A 21062-nucleotide genomic window follows, 5' to 3' on the forward strand; every position below is an offset into this window, starting at 1 on the left:
TGATGCCTCAACCTTCTGGCTATCAAAACATACACACGTTAGTAACTTCAAGAAAGGTAAATCAATAAAGTAAATAAATCAAATATGAATTGAAATATAGATTTGGGACCAAACCCTCAGAACTATCAACCTTTCCCATCGAGGTCAAAGGCAATGTCGAGGATGGCTAGGAGAATTCAAATCTCGTGAATGAGGAATGGTGGATGAATTGGGAGAGTATCAATAATGTGTTTAGAGTGTGCTTAGGCTAAGGCTAAGACTGTGGGATCAAGAAAGAGAGAGAATGGATGATTAAGAATATTAAAGGTGATGATGATGATTATTGATGATTGAAAATCGAAAAAACGACCTCTATTTATAGGAAAAAGAGTATCTAGACGATAAAAAAAAATCAGAATTTGAATCGGAATAAAACAGGTTTCATCGCGAAGCGATGGCAGTATCGCGACGCGACACGGTCCATTGCAGTGCGATGGGACTATCGCGGTGCGTTGGGACCATCGCGTTGCGTTCAGACCATTGTGGAGCGTTATAGTGTATCATGCCACATTGGTTCCATCGCGGTGCAATTTTGTTGTTGTGGCGCGATAATTTCAAAAGGATAATCTATTTTTTCGGAGTTTAATTGCTGATGGGAAAATTTTATCCGAACGTATTTTAATTTGAATAGAACAAGGATTATCAAAAAGAGAAGTTTTTTTTCAATCTCGAACTCTTTTGATCTTTATCTTTTCGGAAAGGATAAATTAGAACCAAGCCGAGAGCGTGGTTAACGAAGGAGCGGGCGCGTCACTTGCAGCGTGGGCGCAGGGACTTGATACCCCTATTTTTAGAAGATTTTGGCAGGAACTCGTCGCACCCTTATCGCGCCTCCACCGCGAGCGCGCTGCACCTGGGAAATCTGTTTTATTCGAATCTTTTTTTTTCCTTCCTCTTATTTCCCAAAACCCCTAAAACTTTGAATCCACTCTCTTTCTCCTAATCCTCTCAAACCCTAACCCTTAAACTCTCATAAATCATCTTTCCTCTTCAAATTTCTACAAACTTTCCTCAAATTTCCGCTTAAAAAAACCCCAAAATCCCCATTTTCGGGTTTTAGGGATTCCTTCAAGGTGGTATTCGTGGGTCACTTTGGAGCACTTTGGAAGCTTCATTCTTGGTAATCATACTCTTTGCCTTATTTTTGTCAGTTTTTAATGATCTCTGTGCAAAGATTTTGATTATTCATGATTTGATCAACTTGCGTTATTTGTAGATTGATTTTTGCGAATTTTGATTGGGTATTGTTATATTATTTATCATTATTCTGTTGTTTGTGGTATTTGGTTATTGTTGTTTTTATTTTGTTGTTGTGTTTGATTGAAAGAGTACCTTTGGTTTATTTGGTGAATTGTGAAGGAGTATAGTCGGAGGCTGTGTGTACTAGTTTTGGTGTAGTGTTGGTGATTTTGGTTAATTGAGGCTTTATCTTGTTTAAGCAATCATGCTTGGGAAAAAGGGAAAGAGTGCTAAGCATACCCAAGGACAATCTTCCAAAGCTCATGAAACATCACAACATCCCCAACTTCCCCTACTCAAATTTATCAACAAAACCAAGCACATGCCCATTTACAACAAAATGAAGGAGAGGAAGCTAAGCTAGCTAAGACCATCCCGCACCGTCATTACTTTAAGGATGACAAGATTTAATTAGGGATTGACGATGATCCTTAGGTTCTTTTCCAAAACCTTAGGTTGGACACATTTGTTAAAATATCTATATGGATCTATGAAGAACCCACCATTGAGTTCCTCTCTTCTTTTGAGAGTACCCCGGTTGGTGATAATGACTTCCAAATCTCCTTCTAACTTTTCAACCAAAATCTCTCCGGGAATTCAACCAAGCCCTATACTTTAACCTGGATGCCAATATTATTTTCCCTATCCACCAAAACTTCGAGGGATACGATGAATTTTCTTTATGGAGGGCCATTTCTAGTAAGGACGCATTCACCTCTAAATCCTCCCTAGCTAGTGAAATCATCCACCCGATTCTTATAATCCTTCATAGGCTTCTTGGGTATTCATTTTTAGTAAGAAAGATTTGGGAAATCTTACTAAGGAGGAATTCTTTGCTTGTGGATTGTTACTCGTGAGAAGTTCGGGAAAAGGTTGAATCTCGATTTCTTATTTATGCAAACTTGTGTGTCAGTTTCAAAAGGGAAGAAGACCGGGGAGGTATGTTGTGGAGCTATGGTCACTAGATTGGCCATGAAGTTTGGTTATGAAGAGCTCCTTAAATCTTGTACCCTGGTGGGTGGAGCAAATGATATGTATTTGGACTTAAAGCAGCTTAAGACGTTGGATTTCATTGCTACTACCCCAAATGGCGAATTATTTAGGTGGCTTGTGAGTCGTCGCCACTATTTCTTACTCCCAAAACCCTCCTTCACCTCACTTAATAGGAATATTCCAAACATTAGGAAGGTGCCCTACGACAATGGGCAATTAGATGTTGTAATGGGTGACGGTGGAGATGATGATGAAGATGAACAACAACAACCACAACAACAAAAACAACAACAACAACAACAAAGGCAACTGCGACAACAACAACATCAACAAACTCAAGGTATGTTCGATATTAAGGAACAACTTAGAAGCATGAGCCTTGGGATGCAAGGTCCGTTTGAAACCCAATAAGGCAAGTTTCTACATCAATAAGCCTAGTATAATGCAAGAGTCAACAGAGGCGACGTTACCTCCCCGGTCAATTGTCTATATTAGCCGCCACAACACGGTCCCATACCGTCTTAGAGGGTGACAACAAGCCCACATACACCTATTGGCCAGGACCTCCCGGACCTAATAGGGAATTACGCTCATTCCCTGATGATTCCAGGCACTATGACTACCGTGTGCCCGACGGGTGTGACTACAACTATCCCCACGTTGATCCTAGTCATCCCAAACCATTAGCCATGCCTTCTCAATTAGACCTGTTGCCTACTTGGCAACAAGATCTTTTTACAGGCCACTATGGTTGGCCTCCCGATTTCACCGGTGGATGGTACCCTCACGGTCCCCCATCCGACTTTTTCTATGAAGAGGTTGATGATGATGAGTCCGGCCCTAGTGGCCACTAGCCCCTCCCATGGCTTTTTAGGGGAGTGTCATCATAGATGATGGTGGGACTTCATATAAGTGCTTGTTTTGTTTTTGCTCTATTTTGTTTGATGATGAGTTGTTGTTTCTTTTTTATGATTATTTGAGATGATATGGGTTGGTTACTTGTTTTTGCATGTGACTTGCTTGATTTTGGGATCTTTCTTTTTATTTTCCTTTTCTAACTCTGTTGTGTATAGCTTATTCTTTTTCTTGGTTTTCTTAAGTTTGTTTTATAGGGTTCTCACTTGAAGGATTGGAGCGGAAATCATTCTCCATGGATAAGTCTCTCTACCACTTTCCTTGCTCTACCCTCCCTTGGTGAGATCTTCCCTTTTCTTTCTCTTTCTTTGGATAGTTTAGGATACTCTTTAGTTTAGAAAAGTTAAAGGGTTTGAGGTTGCTTGCTTTTAACACCTAGTGTGTTTGGGATCGTTCACATTGTGGTTGAATAATCATTGTATATCAATTGAGACATAATTCTTTATGCTTACTTCCTCCAAACTTTTCGCTCTTAGTTTTCTTTTATTTTCTTTTGGCAACCGAATTAAAGGAAAATTTTGTAAAATGTGTTTTTTATTTCCCTCTTTTGTTGGACATTCCGTATTGGACATGTGTTCTTGAATGCTTCCCTTCTTATGTGGTAAATGTATGCACGGTTTGAGAGTGTCATTGGTTGACTCTAGGGTATTGCATGCTAAAGTACTAGGTTTAAGAACTTTAGGGTCCATGACGCCTTAATTCATTGTATGTGGTAAGATGGAGTTGCTTTCTATAGTGGATTTGATATCTTCAAGTTAGTAATTGTCAAACACATCATGTGTAAGGTATTTTTGTTCAAGCCTTCATCACTTTTGTTGAGTGGCGCATTGGATCCTTGGCTATGCATTCCTCAATCTTTGGTTTGTCTTTTATCTACCCACCGAGCTACTTTAGGGGAGGACAAAGGCATTTTTCATTTTTTTTTTTTTTTGTTCCTTTTCTTTTGTTACTCTCTTGTTTTCATTTGCATTTACCCTCTTTGATCCTATTCCCCTTCTTGGGTACTAGCCACATTACATGCCTCTTGACCTTTTGTTTTTCTTATTCATTAGTTTTGTGAAGCCATCTAGGGTTGAGAGCTTGTTTTGCTGTTCAAGTGAAAATGAGAAGGAATTACGTTCAAAAGTGTATACCAAGTTTGTGACAAGTGTGTATATAGTTGTTTAGTATGAAAAAAAAAAAGAAAAAAAAAATTCCATAAAAATTTTAAAAATCAATACAAACAAAAATATTTTAGTTGTGATCGTTTTCCTAGTTTAAGCATTGATGACAATGATCCGTTTAAGCTTAGGGGAGCATTCCTACGCCTTTTATATATAATTTTTGTATGTTTGTTGAATAAGCTTGGGGGAAACGGTATTTTGGTACTTTTGTTTGATGCTTTGGTGGTTTCTTAAGTTAGTTTTTGAGAGACGACTGCTCTTTTGCTTCACTAAGGAAATACCATCAAAATTTTCAAATTTTTACCCCACCTAAATCCTAAGCCATGAAGTTACAACCTAATAAAGTCCTTCTGAACCTAGAAGGTTGAGTCAAAGCCGGTGGAGGGAGATAGTTTTCAAGCCTATAAAGAAAGTGTGCATAATTAAGATGTCGGGATAACCTTCTCACGCTATTCATATCTTTGTCTTTTTCCGGTTCCTTCGAGGAATCATGAGAAGCTAACTTAGGGGTTGATTTGAAGCTAGTGGGGAGAACGCGGTTAGAATGGTTGTGACGAGGATAGATTGAGTCTTCTATAGTTCTCTATGCTTAGTATGTTTTATGTTTCAATCAACCATTGATATCTTATAACGTGCATAGATTTTTTGTTTAAGAAGTCTCTCATTCATTAGCACTTGTTTCCTCCACTATTTTCCAACTTAAGGAGTTCTTATATGTGTTTTGTTTTCTTGTTTTTATTGCTTTGCCATATCTTTGGTTTCTAGAGTTATAGGTTAAACTCTTTCAGAAACACTTACGAGACCTCACTTGTCTTTAAAGGCAACTATGGGGTTTTAAGGGCTTGTTGTCGCTAAAAACAACCGTGATTTTTACAACAGTGAGTATAGTGCATATCCTTTCTCCCTTCTTTTTATCTTTGTTGTCTTCCCCCTTTTTCTTCCTTACCTTGGTTTTGCTAGGGACGAGAAAAAGCTTAGCTTGGGGGAATTGATGAGTGTCATTTTATGACACTCTTAGGATAGGTTTTCCTTTAGTTTTTATCTCTTTTTAATCCTTTTTGGCATGTTTTCGCTAAGTTTTACTCTTTAGTCTCGTATCTCCGTTTGCTTGAATAAATGCCCCTTTTATATAGAATTTCCTTTGCTTTTCTTTGTGTGGTTTTATTTCTTCTACCTTTCTTCCTTGATGCCTTTTTGCAGGTTTCCAAGGCTTTTCCTTTAGGAAAGAATTGGGAGAAGCAAGGAGAAGAAACGAATGTTTTCCTGTGTGCCATTGGAGAGAGCCCGTAGCCTCTAGACTCATCGTGGGAGCGCAAGTTCACACCGTGGGTGCGCGAACCTGAACATCAACTTGGAAACATTTGAGGCAGGAACTCAAAGCGTCCGGGCCGCGATCTAGTCGCGGGCGCGCATGACTACAGAGAGGACGCGCTACATTTGGAGAGGGCACGACGATATTCAGATGAAGCGCGATGGCCGTTATCTCATTCCGTACCTAGTTCTACACGGGCGCGCAAGATTGAAGAGAGGGCTCACACTATCAGTTTTTGTTCTTTCTCTATAAATACTCTTGTAATTCCTTTTGGAAAAAGACTTAGAAAATATTATTAGCTTAATTTTCCAGATTTTCTTCACCTTAGCCTAGCTTTGTAGAGAGAGGAAGTGAGGTTTAACCATTGTTGAGCTTGGATATTAAAGAGGAAGATTAATAATCTGGCTTGTAAAAAGCATTCTTTTACTCTTTTCTCTTTACTTTGTCATTTAATTTTGGTTTTGTTTTTGCTTTAATCTTCTCATCTACTTATTAATCATGCTTACACTTGGAAATCTGATGATTAGCATGTTCATTGCCATGATTAGTGAGTAGTTCTCTTTACTAAGGGTGTGGGGATGATGTAATTGAAGCTTGGTCATGTTTTAGCTATAGAATTTTGTTTGATTGTGATTAAAGTCTTTGTATGCTTGATGTTATTCAATTTGCTTGCAAAGTGCACGTTGTTGGTGAATTGAAGATGAGTGTATGCTTGATGATGCGATAGCAGGCCTTGCTAAACTCATTATTGTTAATTTGTGCTTAATAACTTCCTCATATATGATTCTAGTGCGATAGTATTGATTCTACGTTAGTAGAAACATTTTAATCCCGATAGGTGATTGGATTGGGCTTTAATTCGATATTCAAGTGTACTTAGCTTATTATGAATACCGGTTCTATTTCATTGCATGCTTAAGTGGATTCTATGTCTACCCATTCCCCTTAGCGTTTTCTTTATAGATTCTCCTCGTCTTTTCATTTCTTTTTAGTGCTAGCTTAATCATTTCTCCTTATTAGAACTAGCTTAATTGGTGGTAGTAATTGTGGTGTTTAACTGTCCCTTAGGTTGACCTTATACTTTTCACTAGACTTACTTTAGTATCTTGTCTAGGTTATAAATTGTTTTGGATTAGGGAATTAGTAACGAAAATTTTCCCTTAACCACCGGTCGCTGCCAGCACACGCCGACAACAGTAACAGCCGCAAGGAGGCGACAACAGGCTGTCCTCCCCTCCCTTCATGTGTGCGTTTGTGGTTTTGCCAAAAAAAAAAAAAAAAAAAAATTAAGTTTTGATAAATTATGATTGTATATGTTTTGTGATGAATCTATGATGAATTTAATAATGATTTACATAGGTAATTTTTAGATTTGATTTTATATGAAAAAGCCCCAAATTAATTAAACGCTAGGTTTCTAAATTGATGTTTATTTAAGGAAATTAATTGTGGTTGATTTGTATAATTGAAATTGATGTTTTTAAATCAAATTACAACAAGTTTAAAGGTATTTATATTGCTGGAATTTTTATAAGAGAGGCTAAACTAAGGTTTTCTTGAAAGGATTTTAATTACCCATTAATTGGAATAAAACTAAGTGGTTCTAAATAATTTTTTGCATGTTTATTTTGAGAGGTTTAAAAGTGTTTTAATGTGTGTTTATATTGCTAAAAATATAATAAGAATAGGTATTAATGTCTCTTGATGTTTGTGGGTTGTAGGAGACTTCCAAGTGAGTGATTTCGTTTAGTCGTGGCGATTTTGAGATCGTATTCAAGGTACGTTCGCGTACTAGGTGCTTATTAAAGCGTGTAGAAGCATGCTAGGATTTTTTGAAAATAATTCCAAGTTAGTATCATGCTAGGGAATGGTTGCAATTGTTGAATTGGATTGGTTTTATAAAGTTGGATTGGTTTTGATGATTGGTTTATGAGGCATGATTTATTTGAAAGAAATTATTGTTGGCATTTATGATATTTGGAATAATGTATATGACCAGAATTTTATTATTGGCATGTCATAAGGCTTGTTTAATTAAACTACATGTTTAATTTGGTTTGGATTAATGAAAAAGAATTTTATTATGGTTCATATAATATTTATTGATGCAATAAGTATGGGAATTGAACTATTTAAGTGTCTAAGTACACAAGGATTTAATTATATTTTGGTGCCTATGAGCAATTATGGTGTTTTAAACATCGAGGGATAGGATTTGCGGTGCATTATGCGCTTAAGGTGTTTCAACACCGAGGTAGTTCAAAAAGGATTCAACATTAAATTATTTGTGGTCACTAATTATTCAAGAATTAAATTGAAATGTTTGATTGATTAATTGAATGACTTGTATTGATGGATTGTTTGGTGGTTTAAGAGTCATCACTTAGTTTAAAAAATAGGAAAAATACACTTTAATAATCTCAACTAAGGTTTATTATCTAATATTCCCAACTATGCTATGTGTTTGCCTCTAATAGTCCTAATCGGTCAACACCAACTCAACGACCTGTTGTAATAGGTTACCATGACACGTGTCAACACATGATTAGTCCAAAATTTAAAAAAAATTAAAAATAAAAAAAAAACCTAAAAAATTCCTAGCCACCTTCCCCCACCGCGAAACCCTAACCGTTCCCCTAAACTTGCCGGATACCGTCCGACCACCCCCCTGACCACCGAAATCGGTCGTCCGGCCTTCTACGACCCTAATTAACCTAGCCTCAACCCCAAAACCACCTGCCCAACCACCCCGTTCATTGGTTTCATTGGACTTGTTAGTGTTTTTGGGATTAGGGTGGCTGGGTAGCCTACAACAACCCAAAAGCAATGCACAACAGTTGTCCCACATAACCTCGACAGCCACGCACCACTACTTGCCACCAACAGAGCAACTCTCGCAATCCCCTGCTTCCCCTATTCACCAACAACAACAACAACGAACAACATCAAATGCAACCACTGTCACAACCAGCCCACACGCAATAACAGCCACCACCACAACCCCTGTAACCGTCGCACCCACAGCAGCCTACTACCCCCTGCACCTCGCGAGACACCACCTCGCACTCTCCAAATCCATAACCAACCGCAACCCCTTCTCCGCTAATTATCCACCTGAAAATATCAATTTGTTATTAATCTCATCAATACTCGTCTCCAATTGCACCAATTGCACCAATTTTCGGCGAGTTTAAGTTTTCGCGATGGAGTTGGTTTTGTTAGACTTGGTGGTTTTTGGGATTGGGGTGGAGGTGGTTTCGGGGGTCGTGGATAGGTCAGTTGGGGTTTTAGAGGGCCGGCCAGCCAGTTTCAATGGTTAGGGGGAGCAGCCGATCGGTTTTTGACGAGTTTAGGGGTGGGGCTAGGGTTTCGCAGTGGGCGAAGGTGGATGAGATCTTTTGGTTTTTTTTAAATTATGTTTTTATTTATTTTTTTTTTTATTTTAGAGCAATCATGTGTTGACATGTGGCTATTAAAACCCCAACCCCCCCCCCAATCCCGCAAAAAAAAAAAAAAGAAACCGTTTTAGTAGGTTACTGATCATTGGGATCATTGGAGGCAAACACATAGCATAGTTGGGATTATTAGATAATAAACCTTAGTTGGGATTATTAAATGTAAATCGCCCATAGTTGGGATTATTATAGTGTATTTTTCCTACAAAAATATGTAAACAACGTAAAGTGAATGAGATTATGCACCAAAACTCTTGGAACGTATACACCTAGAGTATGAACATATAGGGGTAATTATGGGGTTTTATACTTAACCATAACTTCTACTAGAAGTACATAAAGCATTATTTTCATTTTTATTTTGCACAGGAATTCTGCCACTTACGAGTGGTTCTTTTTATACAAGCACGATTAACTCCTTTATTGGGCCATGTTTGGGGGGAAACTCGTTCGATTCGTAGTCAAGTTAATAAGCAATTGAATTGTCTAATGTCTGAATTGTTTGTTGTGTGCTTGTAAACAGGTGCAAAAAGGTAAGTTGTGTGATGCTAGGTTGTAAGCATGTTAGTGTGTTTCGTTTACGCTTATGTACTTAGCATTGCTGATTATGTGTTTGTGTGTTTGTTGGCCTTGTCTTTAGCTTGGCCATACAATGACCCATTTCTTATGGCGAGTAGTGGGGACAAAGTAAAGAGAAGTTTTTCAGGTGATGCAGCATATTCATGTTCGAGCATGAGTGAAGAGCGAATCTAATTTGGTTTCTTTAAGAATATGATTTGTTTTATTTTCTTTATTATTGTTTATTTTATTTGTTGGACTAACGTATTGTATTAAATATTGGTCGGGTTTTGAAAGGGCCTACAATAGTTTCAAGTTGTAGGTTGACTTTGTTTGCCTTTGGTTTAACTTTACTTTCGTTTGGCTTAACTGTTGAAGTTAATTTTATGCTTTAAAAAGGATTTTGAAACGAGTCTTCTGTTGTGTGTCTTTGATAATTGTCTTACCCGTTATCACAATGGCGGTAATGTCTTAGATTTTTCTATTTCGAATTTTAAAAAAAGCAAAACAAGTATTTTACAGGAAAGGGATTTCTAGGGTGTTACATAATTGTCCAAATTCACTCTAGACTTGAAAATTTGTTCAATCACAACCCAAATTTTGTCCAATTTGTTTGACCGCCATGGGAGGCCGCTTCAAGGTGCTTTAATTGCAAAAATTATTGTTATTGAAATTTTGAAGGTTGGTATTGAATGGGATATTGTTACTTCTATGAGTGATTGGGAGCGAGGTTGATCAACTTAGTCCTTGTCAAGCCCGTCAACCTGTAGTGGATGCTTTTATTGCTTTCTTCAATTTCAACCTAACTATTTATTTAGCATAAAAAGCTATTTCTCTCAACAATAGATTGAAAGCAAGAATCGTAAGTGCCATTTTAATTTTGATCTTAATTTTGGAGTACAAAATTATTAAATGTTCAGTTTGGGAAAATTGAATGTTCAATTTAATATTACACATAAGATTACTTATTATTATCACTTAAACACAAAGATGATAATGTACCAATTACATTGAAAATTGCTAGAAATAAAATGTGAAAATCCTACGCCTACAATAGATCCAACCATGTTAAATGATATCAAAAGATGAGCCAAGTCAGTTATAGTTTGTTCCTTATTTGAAATCATCAAAATATACATAGTGGATGTTTATTTTGTTCATTTGGTAACAGACAGATGTTCATTTGTGTTAATAATGATGTTCATTCTCATATAAGGCTTGAGGGAATCATTTGTTCGTTTTTTAAGTTGAGGACGTTCATTTTGTTTTCAAAGCATGCTCAATTTACTTATTTAAAGACATGAAAATTATTAAATGTTGATATTAGATGTTCAAGACCATAAGAGTGAATGTTCATTTTCATATTAAAAGATGATTAAAATACATTTTGGATTCAGTTTGGAAATATTTTTTGTTCATTTTCACAATTAGGGAGGTAGCTTCAAAATACAATAATCAGTTGAAACTAAAAATCAAAATAAGGAAACTTCAATCAAAAAATGTTGTAGGAATACTAAGGTATCAAAGAGTTCATTACTAATCTATATATAAATCTTCTATACACTGTTATCTTCTAATGAATACTTTTATTTAGTTTCAACAAAGAAGAAGAAGAGGTCACATTACAAAGAATAAAATAATTAAAAAATTTGATAAATAACATGAGAAGGAAGAGGTAGATATTTCAAGAAATCTAGTAAAAATTCCAACAAAAATATTGAAAAGGTTCGACAATATATTTTGTTCATTATATATTAAGATTTTGTTCACTATATGTTCAGTTTTTGTTCATTAATCTAATTCGTATTTTATATACATACACATATATATATATATATATATATATATATATATATATATATATAGAGAGATTGGATCATGTAAAAACAAACCTTAAGCTGAAAACTGAAAACAGATGATCTAGACCATTGAATTTTTATTTTGTAATCTTGACCGTCCATTCTCTCTGCTCTATTTTTATCTTTCTTCAATCTCACGATCTCACTATTTCTCTCTCCTCCTCCCAAAAAATCATCAAATTTCAGAGGAATTTGCTTCAATCTTCATCAATAATTTGCTTCAATCTTCATCAATTTCGTCTTTAGCTTCAAAATTGAACCTGAAAAGTGAGTTTTGCGTTTCAACAATCAATTATGTGAGTTAATCATTTTCGTCGCTGAATATTCATCCCATTGAAGCGAGTTTTGAGCTTTCTCCTCCATTGAAGCGAGTTTGAGCTTTCTCGATCCTCCATTGAAGCGACTTTGAGCTTTCTTCTCCATTGAAGCGGCTTCTCAGGTAGTATTTCTTAAATTATCGACTATCAATTTCACAATCTAGGGTTTATTGCTAGTTAATTGCTCGAATGTTTTTGTTATGGAATATAAATTGTTGTTTGGATTCGAAATTTGTTGTATAGCATGCGATTTTGTGACTTTTGCTCATCAATTTTTTCGACTTTTTTTCATCAATTTTGTTCGATTTGTTTGATTTTGCAATTTCCTGTTCGATTTTGTTCGATTTCCTGTTTGATTTTGCTTGGTTTTTGTTCGTTTTCATTTGTGATTTTTGTTCAATGGCAAAAACCTAATGTTCCTGGATTACTTGATGAAGTGAGAATAGGTCAGAATGTTGTTGTCATTTCTTGTAAATTGAAATTGTGATTATCTGTGGATACTACATTCAGAAATGGAGAGGCAACAATAAAAGCCTTTGTTTCGGTTAGTTTGTCTCTTGGAGACCAGCCGCTTGCTGCTCAATTTCAGGAAATTCCTGCAGAGCTTCGGATGTCAGAAGCTGAGAGGGTTGGATGTAGGCACAAGCACTTGATATATATTTTTGTCAAAATAATGAAACCACCTAATTAACAATGCTAATTTGTATTTACTTGTTATATACTCTGGAGAGGTTGCTGGCTTTAATTGAAATGGACCAAAGCAAACCTGATTTGAAATGGATTAACGCAATTCCTATCAACAAGAACACAGTAAGTTATGGCCTTTTAATTTGAAGTTAATTAGAAAGTGAAATTAGCCTAACAGCCTTACCAAAAGATGACCATCACCTCAAGTATGACCCCACCTGTATTTGAATTGACCCTACTACTACTGCTTGAAGTTATGCTATGCCTAATAGTGGCAAAAGTTATACAGTTTATAAAGTATATAATGTATGATATTGGTTTTTGATTCACTAATGCCTAGTAATGGCAAAAGTTATACAATTTATAAAGTATATAATTTATGATATTGGTGTTTGATTCACTAATGCCTAATAATGGCAAAAGTTATACAGTTTATAAAGTATATAATGCATGATATTGGTGTTTGGTTCACTAGTCCTCTTTGGCTCTGGTGGTGGCTTTCAAGATTCTTGAAACCAGAGGTCTAGGGTTCAAGGACTGGTGGAAAAACAGCTACAGAGGAAAGATACTAGATGAGGTATTACAAAACACCTTCCTTTTGATTTTTGATATAATTGTAAATTAGTGGTATGCTGAGTATTACTGTATTGCTTTACTGCCTTTTATTTTGTTGTGCAATTTTAATTTTATAAATAGTATGTCAATTACTAGCATTGCTAGATTGTTACACTGCACGGACATAATTACTTCATAGAAAAATTATCTCAGATTCTATTTCTCACAAAAGAATGAACAAAAATGAGGGTCATTTGGCTTGTTGCTAATCAATCACCCTTTCATTATTTCAGTGCAAGTTCTGTGGCAGGGAGGGTACTATTACAATGATACCAAAATCTGGCCGCTATCTAACAGGTGATGACTGTGAAGCTGGAAAGTTTGTCCGTTTGATGAGCTTTGATTGCCGGGGTTTGGAGCCAGTGGACTACTCCTTTGGTGGTGACAAGGAGGAGCAGGAGAAATTATCCGATGACAAGGAGGAGCATGAGAAATTATCTGATGACAAGGAGGCCAGAGAAGGAGAAGTTGATGATAATTACCTGATAGGCTTATCGCGTACCTAACAAAAATAACCTAACTATTCCTTCTAACTATGTAGTAGGGCAAGTAAGGATCGAATCCCAAGAGACTATGGTTCATTCAATTAATCAGACTCAATTAATCACTAAGCACGTGACCAATCAATAATGGATGATAATAATCAACTAATTTATTAAATAACACAATTAACTAGAGGAAATATTAATCAATAAACTAAAGCATCCAAGATCAAGCATCACCACGATTATGATTGATAAACTAATAAATCTACCCCCAATATATAAATCAATTGACAAGAAGAAAAGCAATCCCTAATAATAATACCAAAGGTCTCTTCCGAGTTATCAATGGCTTCCCAAATTAACTATCAAGCCTACTTCCGTGGAATCAAGCGAATAAGGGACATTAAACACCATGCCTAGATTCCTAATTATTCAATCATCTACTTCCGTGATGATCTTCAAACCCTTAATTGAAATAACCTAATCCCGTTAATACCCAACTTCCGTTGCAATAAGAACAAAGGGATGATAACAATACTAATTATCCCTAATCTAGTATTGGCATAAACACAATCAATTAAGCATGTCAATTGGGATTATTATTGGGGAATTTAAAGATCTACTTTATACATCAATCATAATCGGGCTTAGCAAGATCCCGGATTAAGGAAACTACTCACAAATCATAATTAAATCAAAAACAAGATCTAATAGAGAACACATAATTAAAGAACTATAAAATAAATAAAAGAGATGGAAAGTAAGAAATACCAAATACTTCAATTGATGATCTTGAATTCTTGAGGAACAATTAATAAAACTAGGATTAAAGATTGAAATTGCTTAAGAAAATAAAACTAGGGTTCTTGAGAGTTTTCTAGGGCTTAAGGAGAAAACTAATGAAAAACTAACTGTCTAAAAGTTAATTACAAAAGGGTATTTATACCCCCAAAAGATAATATTTCGGAAAAATAAGAAAATACGCGTTCTTGAGCTTTGCCCGGTCTGACCGGGCGGACCTCGCCCGATCGGGCGGAGGAAGGCTGCGTAAAATACGACAGTTTTCCTTCTTTGCCCGGTCTGACCGGGCGAACCTCGCCCGGTCAGGCGCGCGTAACACGTTTCCAAAATTGCATCTCATAACTTGATTTCTTCATCGCCCGGTCTGACCGGGCGAAGCCTGCCCGATCGGGCATTCCACATAAATTTCAGTTCTTGGCTATCAACTCTTCCGAATCTACTAAAAACACGTCCAATTGCCTAGAAACGCTTCATATTCCTGAAAAGCTTACTAAAACAATCGAATACACTAAAGAAGAGATTGTTAGCAAGAAATAGCTCCGTAGAGCTCAAAACCATACAAAATCATGCAATAAAACCGGGGAAAACCATTGTATAAAACACGTATATCATTACCTTACTTTTGTAAATAGTGACATCTATATAAATGTGGTCAATGTTGTCAAAATTTATATAATTACCTTATTTTCGATATAATGACCTTAGATTTATGGAAATGTTGTAAATTTTGGTTCAATCACCTTATTTTTATATATAGTGACCTTTATTTTTGTATATAGTGACCTTTATGTAAATGGTGTCAAAAACTCAGATATAGTTACTTTATTTTTGTATATAGTGACCTTAATGTAAATGTTGTAAAAATTGTTATAGTTACCCTATTTTTGTATATAGTGACTTCTATGTAAATATGGTCAAAATTGATATAATTACCCTTTTTTTGTATATAGTGACTTCTATTAATAGGATCAAAATTGATATAGTTACCCTATTTTTGTATATAGTGACAAATGTTGTAAAAATTGATATAGTTACCCTATTTTTGTATATAGTTACGTTATTTTTATATATAGTGACTCTATGTTATTTTATTTTTTTTTAAACCGTTAGATCTTGTTAGTAACAATGGATGGTTGAGATTTTCTGTTTTTAGTTTTCACCATAAGCCCTGTTTTTAGCGGAACCTCCCCGTATATATATATATATATATATATATATATATATATATATATATATATATTAGCAAATTGGAGGAAGTTTAGTTAGAAGTTTTGGAAAAAAAAAAGTATGTTGTCATAATGATACAATAGATGTTCATATTGATTAAGTTTAGATATTATTCATAGTTGTAGATAATTTTAGTAATGTTCATAAGCTTAGCATTAGTTATTCATAATCTTAACTCTTTCTTTAAATTGAAAGAGTTCATATTAAATATCATTTTGTTCATCTCACAAAAAAGAAAAAAAAAAGTTTATGTTGATATGCATTATGTTCATGTGATCTTTCTCTTAATAATTTACAAATGTTCATATATATATTTAATGGATTGTTCACATACATTTATTATATGTAATGATCATTAATAATATTTAATGTCAATAGGTACAATGCAAAGACCTCGAGTATTTTGAACAAGTCCAAAAAGGCAACATCAAAAGACAAAAGAATATCAAAACAAGACTACATTGCATGGAAAAAAAACATGTTCAAGTAAAGGCTCTCAAAGAGAGGGCAACTAAAATGTTCTTTTTTGTTTACAAAAAAAATGTTCAATTATATAATATTAATATTTGATGTACAATGTTTTATGGTATCAAAGTGTCTTTTCCTTGTATTAAAAATGTTCATTTTTATATAACGTAATATTAGTTTCAATTTTTCAATTTTTAATATTAATTGTTCTATTGCCAAACGAGGGATCAACCAACTTTTGCTGGTCGGGAGTCTAGCCAAAAAACTGCAAGTTTTGGGTTTTGTACAACTCTCTTTGGATCGTTTGCCAATTATGGCCCAAGAATGTGTTTCTGGTAGGCTTAAATATCACTGATGAGTTTTTAGGTTGTCTTTACCTTCTTTTTATAGCTTTCTTTCTTAATAAATGCTTAGTTTTGTTCATTACTTTCTTCATTCTTGTTTATTTTGTGTTTTTGTTTACTTTTGTGGATTTTCTCGTGTTTTCTCCTTTATTTGTTCTATTTTCGGGGCTGTAGGTATTATATGAGGTTCGGGTCTTGATATTGGTGGATTACCAGGTTAGATGATGTCTATGGTGCAAGTTTATAGCATTTGGAAAGCTCAAGAGATAAGAAGATAGCATGCTCCTAGTTCAAGCTCTTGCGCTCTCAGCCCGTGCTCTCATGAACGATGGTGATAAACCCACCATACGCTCCATTTGAATATGCCATTCTTGGTGACTATCACAAAGATATTGCGTGCGCACACGAGAATCCATTTGCGAGCGCAAGGAGCTACGAAGCTTCGAAGAAACCCAGACAAGCGCGGGCGCAAACCTCGCTTGTATTTACCGTTCCTGGTGGTTCGACCATTGACTTACCTCTAAACTTGTATTTTGGTTTGTTAAGTGATTATAAATATTATTTGGCTATAGGTAGGATTAGTCAACGACCTACTTTTCCCTACGTCAAAATGGCACCGTTACTGGGGAACGGTGTCTATGTTTGAGTGTTTTTTACTGCTTCAATCCATGGTCTTTGTATATACTTTTCTTTTATTTGATTTTTGTTTGTTTTGATTAAAAAATGGCTAGTCTCTCATTTCCTCAATATGACATTGAGCCTTTTTGTGAATATTTCTATAGACTTGAGCGAGTTCTTGATTATAATTGTTGTAGTCTTTGGGAGGCATGTGAGGTTTGTTATTTTGGTTTGAATGAGAAAACTAGGGATTTAGTTGAAAGCATGCATAATGGTGAATTTAGAGCATTGTCAATTGATGATGCTTGGGATTTCTATGTTTGGTTTGCTTGGGATGTTTATAATAGGGGTAATCATGATTCTAATATTGATGTGCAATGTCTTGATTCTTCTAATATTAGCATGAATTCCCATGATTTGTCACATGATCCCATGATTGAACCTAGAACAAATGATTTCAACTTTATTTCCTCTTTTGCTCATGATAATGAGGTGCATTCTCAAGTTGATGCTCATGGTGTGTTTTAATATTCTTCATTATTTACCATGTCTTCTTGTAATGTGTTTTGTTCCCTCAATGATGAATCTCGTGTTCTTGATTGTGCCCCCTCTCCCCAAGGTGATAAATATGCTCATGATTTTAATGTTGATGCTTCCAATCTTGGTTGTGATCCTTCTTCCCTTGTTGAACCTCAACTTTCTACACTTTTTGAGTCTCTTATTGACATCATTAAATCTCAAATTAGGCATGTTGAGCTTGATAATGATCTTCGGCTTAATAAGGAGTTGTTTCTTTATTCTATGAAAAATCAATTGGAGATGATGAAAAGGAGTGAGGAGCGTATCGAGGAAGCAAGAAGGAGAAATGGAGAGCTAGAAAGGAAATTGTTATCTTTGATGCTTGTTTGTGAAAATTCCAAATCCAGTGTGTGTTTTGAGGATGATGATGATGTTTTTGAGCAACAAAGAGTTTATGAGGATCCTATTAGTGAGCATAGGAGTGAAGGAAAGAGAGTTGAGAGTGATGATGATGATGATTTTGTGAATGTAAACTCCCCTTCATATGTTGATTGTGATTAGTCTCAAGTGCATGATTGTGATTCTTTTATCCATGAGTATTTGGAGTCGTTTGAGGTTAATATCCAAAATGTTCTTTGTGGTTCAAATGAAAAATAATCATAGACTTTTGAATGAGTTCATTGAGAATGCTTCATGGGAGAGAGATGAGCTTGAAATCAATTTGCATCCATTCATGCATGGTTTTGAGACTTTGGGCTTTGAGGATATTAAGGGAGTTGTTGTTCATTTTTGCGACGGAGAGGACGATGTAGTTTATTTCTCCTGGAAGTTGGATGTTTGAGGGAGATGAAGGTCATGAGTGTCTTTCTTTTGAAGATTCTATGATTGATTTCTATGCGCTTATTAGAGATGTGAGGAATAATGGAGAAGAAGAGACCATTTATGAGACCATTGCTCCTATTCCCTTTGCTCATGTCCCTTTTTCAAGGAAATTTAACTATATCCCCTCCTATCCTATGTCCCTCCCTTGTTTTCTCAAAGAGCCGATTAGGGACCCTCCTTCTATTTGTGATATTCAAGCTCCTAACTCATCGATTATTGAAAAAAGGGTGATTTCGCCATCTAAAATTTTTTTAAGGAGAGTTTGCCTTATTTTCTTTTTCTTCTTCTTATTTTGTTGAATTTTCTTTTGATTTTTCTTCTTTTTCTTGGCATCTCTCTCCTCATTTGCGTGCACTATCCTTGTTGCACGTCCTTTCTCCATCATGTACATACTTACTCTCTGATGAAATGTGTAGTAGTGTATTTGACAAGCTCTTGCATTCGTTGCAATATTATTTACTAGAGTGGTCAAGCTTGGACTTTAAACAAGCCTTTCTCTAGAAGTAACTCATGTTTTATTGCTTTCATTTTATTTACTTTTTAATATACATTTTATCTCATGGAAATGTTTGTGTGCTTTTTGCTAGGTACATGACTTAATATACTCTTATGCATTGGTATTGGATCAAGAATCAAGGAAGTTTGATTCTTCTTTCTTGGCATATGGTATATGAGGCCAAGCTTTGGAGGAAATTGGCTTTGAAAGGTTTAATTAAGTCATTTGCGGGTATTACACCCACCTATATCCGGTAATATATTTCCTTGCTCTTTCTCTAATGGTTGGTGACTTGTTGGCCATGTGTTGGTTTGTTGGATTGATTTCTTTCTTTTCCCCTTCCATGGATTCTTTGGTTAACGTTTGATCATGTTGTCTCATTCAAGATTGGGGGAGGGTATTCTATCATGTTTGGTGGGAATTTGACTCATATATGCCATGCACTTTGTATATGCATTTCCATTTTCTTTTATTTTAAAAACTCCAAAAAGGTTTTCCTTTCTATCAAGGCAAATTTGCATTGTGTGTTTGTTTTGTTCTTGCTTTGGACATAATACTTTTGGACTTGTGTTCTTGAATGCTTTTCTTTCTAACTGGTAGAGGTTTTCATGTTTTAAGATATCTTGGGGTTACTTTAGGATATGATACGCTAGGGTAGTTGGTTAAGAACTTTGGGACCTTAAAGCCTCAGTTCACTCGTTTGTGGTAAGATGGTGTTGCTTCCTATAGTGAATTTGAATCAAAAAATGAGCTTTTGGTACAACCATGTGAGGTTTCACTTTTCTTGCCTTCATCATATCTTGTTTGAGCGGCGCATGGATCCTTGACTATTGCTTATTATTATCTAGAACTTTTCTTTTATCTCCCGAGATTGCGACCGAACCATTTGGGAAGGACAAAGGCATCTTTTTGAGGTACTTAATTTTCTTTTTCTAAGATTAGATTTTTTATTTTTGGGTTTTGGTTTGCATTTGCCCTTCTTCCTAGCCATTTGAGTCGTTTACCTTCTTTTTCTCTAGCCATATTACAAGCCTTCATGCCATTTATTTAATTTTCTCCATCTTTAGTTTTTGTGAAGCTAGTGGTCAAAAGCTTGTTTGGTGATTATAAGAGCAAATGTTTGGAATTATGAGCTCATATTGCAAAGCAAGTATGTGTTGTATAAAAGTTTGTGAATAAAAGCAAATGCAAAGTAGAAAAAGCCGGCCAAAGTTAAAAGAGGCAAGGACAAAGCAATAAAAAAAAACAAAAGCAATGCTTTGAATTATAACAAAAAAAAAATATCAAAATAAAAAAACAAAGAGAAGAAAGAAAATGAAAAGAACAAAAACATTTTGATATGGTTATTTTTCTCCCTAGTTTAGAGCATTAAGGACAATGCTCTATTTAAGCTTGGGGAAGCGTATCTACGCTTTTTGTATATAGTTTTGTGGTGTTTCTTTGAATAAGCTTGGGGGTTTTGGTATTTTTGTTTAGTTATAACTTGATTATGGTGTTGATGATTGATCACCCTTACTTCACAATATAGGTATACCACCAAATTTTAAATTTTAGTCTACCTTTACCCTTTTTGCCCATACGTTACAACCCTTCAAAGACCTTTTGACCCTTGTGGTTGAGTCACAAGTCGGTGGAGGGAGATATGAGTCAAGCCTATGTAGCGGGTTTGCATAGTCAAGATGTCGAGTAGCCCTAAAATCTCTGCTTTTCCGATTCCTTCGAGGAATCATTGAGATGCTCAATTGAGGCGAATTTGAAACTAGTAGGGAGAATGCGGTAAGATCGTTTAGGATGAAGGTAAGTTGTGTTTTATTAGTTCTCTAAGATTTGCATATTTTATGTTTCAATCAACCTTGGATATCTTTTAATGTGCACTCGCTTACTTGTTTAGAATGATTTGCATTTGTGCTTGTGCTTGATCATTTGCAAAAGTCCATTAATGAGCGTTTGTTTTCTTTTCTTCTTTTTGATTTTTCTTTATCATGTTTTTCCTTGTTTGTTTGGTTTGTGAGAGTTGTGGGTTAACCTCTTGGGAAACCCTAACGAGAGCATACTCGTCCTCTAGGGTGA

The 21062-nt window shown here is 35.4% G+C and overlaps 1 long non-coding RNA gene across 1 annotated transcript; it reads left to right on the forward strand.

The window, feature by feature from the left end:
- Positions 1-11552: 11552 nt before the first annotated feature.
- On the forward strand, positions 11553-13609 carry LOC110690004. Its single transcript, XR_002504982.1, has 3 exons — positions 11553-11972; positions 13013-13114; positions 13386-13609. It is a non-coding gene; the product is annotated as an uncharacterized LOC110690004 (long non-coding RNA).
- Positions 13610-21062: the final 7453 nt, after the last annotated feature.

This window comes from Chenopodium quinoa, unplaced genomic scaffold, assembly GCF_001683475.1.
Source record: "Chenopodium quinoa cultivar QQ74 unplaced genomic scaffold, ASM168347v1, whole genome shotgun sequence".
Classification (NCBI taxonomy): Eukaryota; Viridiplantae; Streptophyta; class Magnoliopsida; order Caryophyllales; family Amaranthaceae; genus Chenopodium; species Chenopodium quinoa.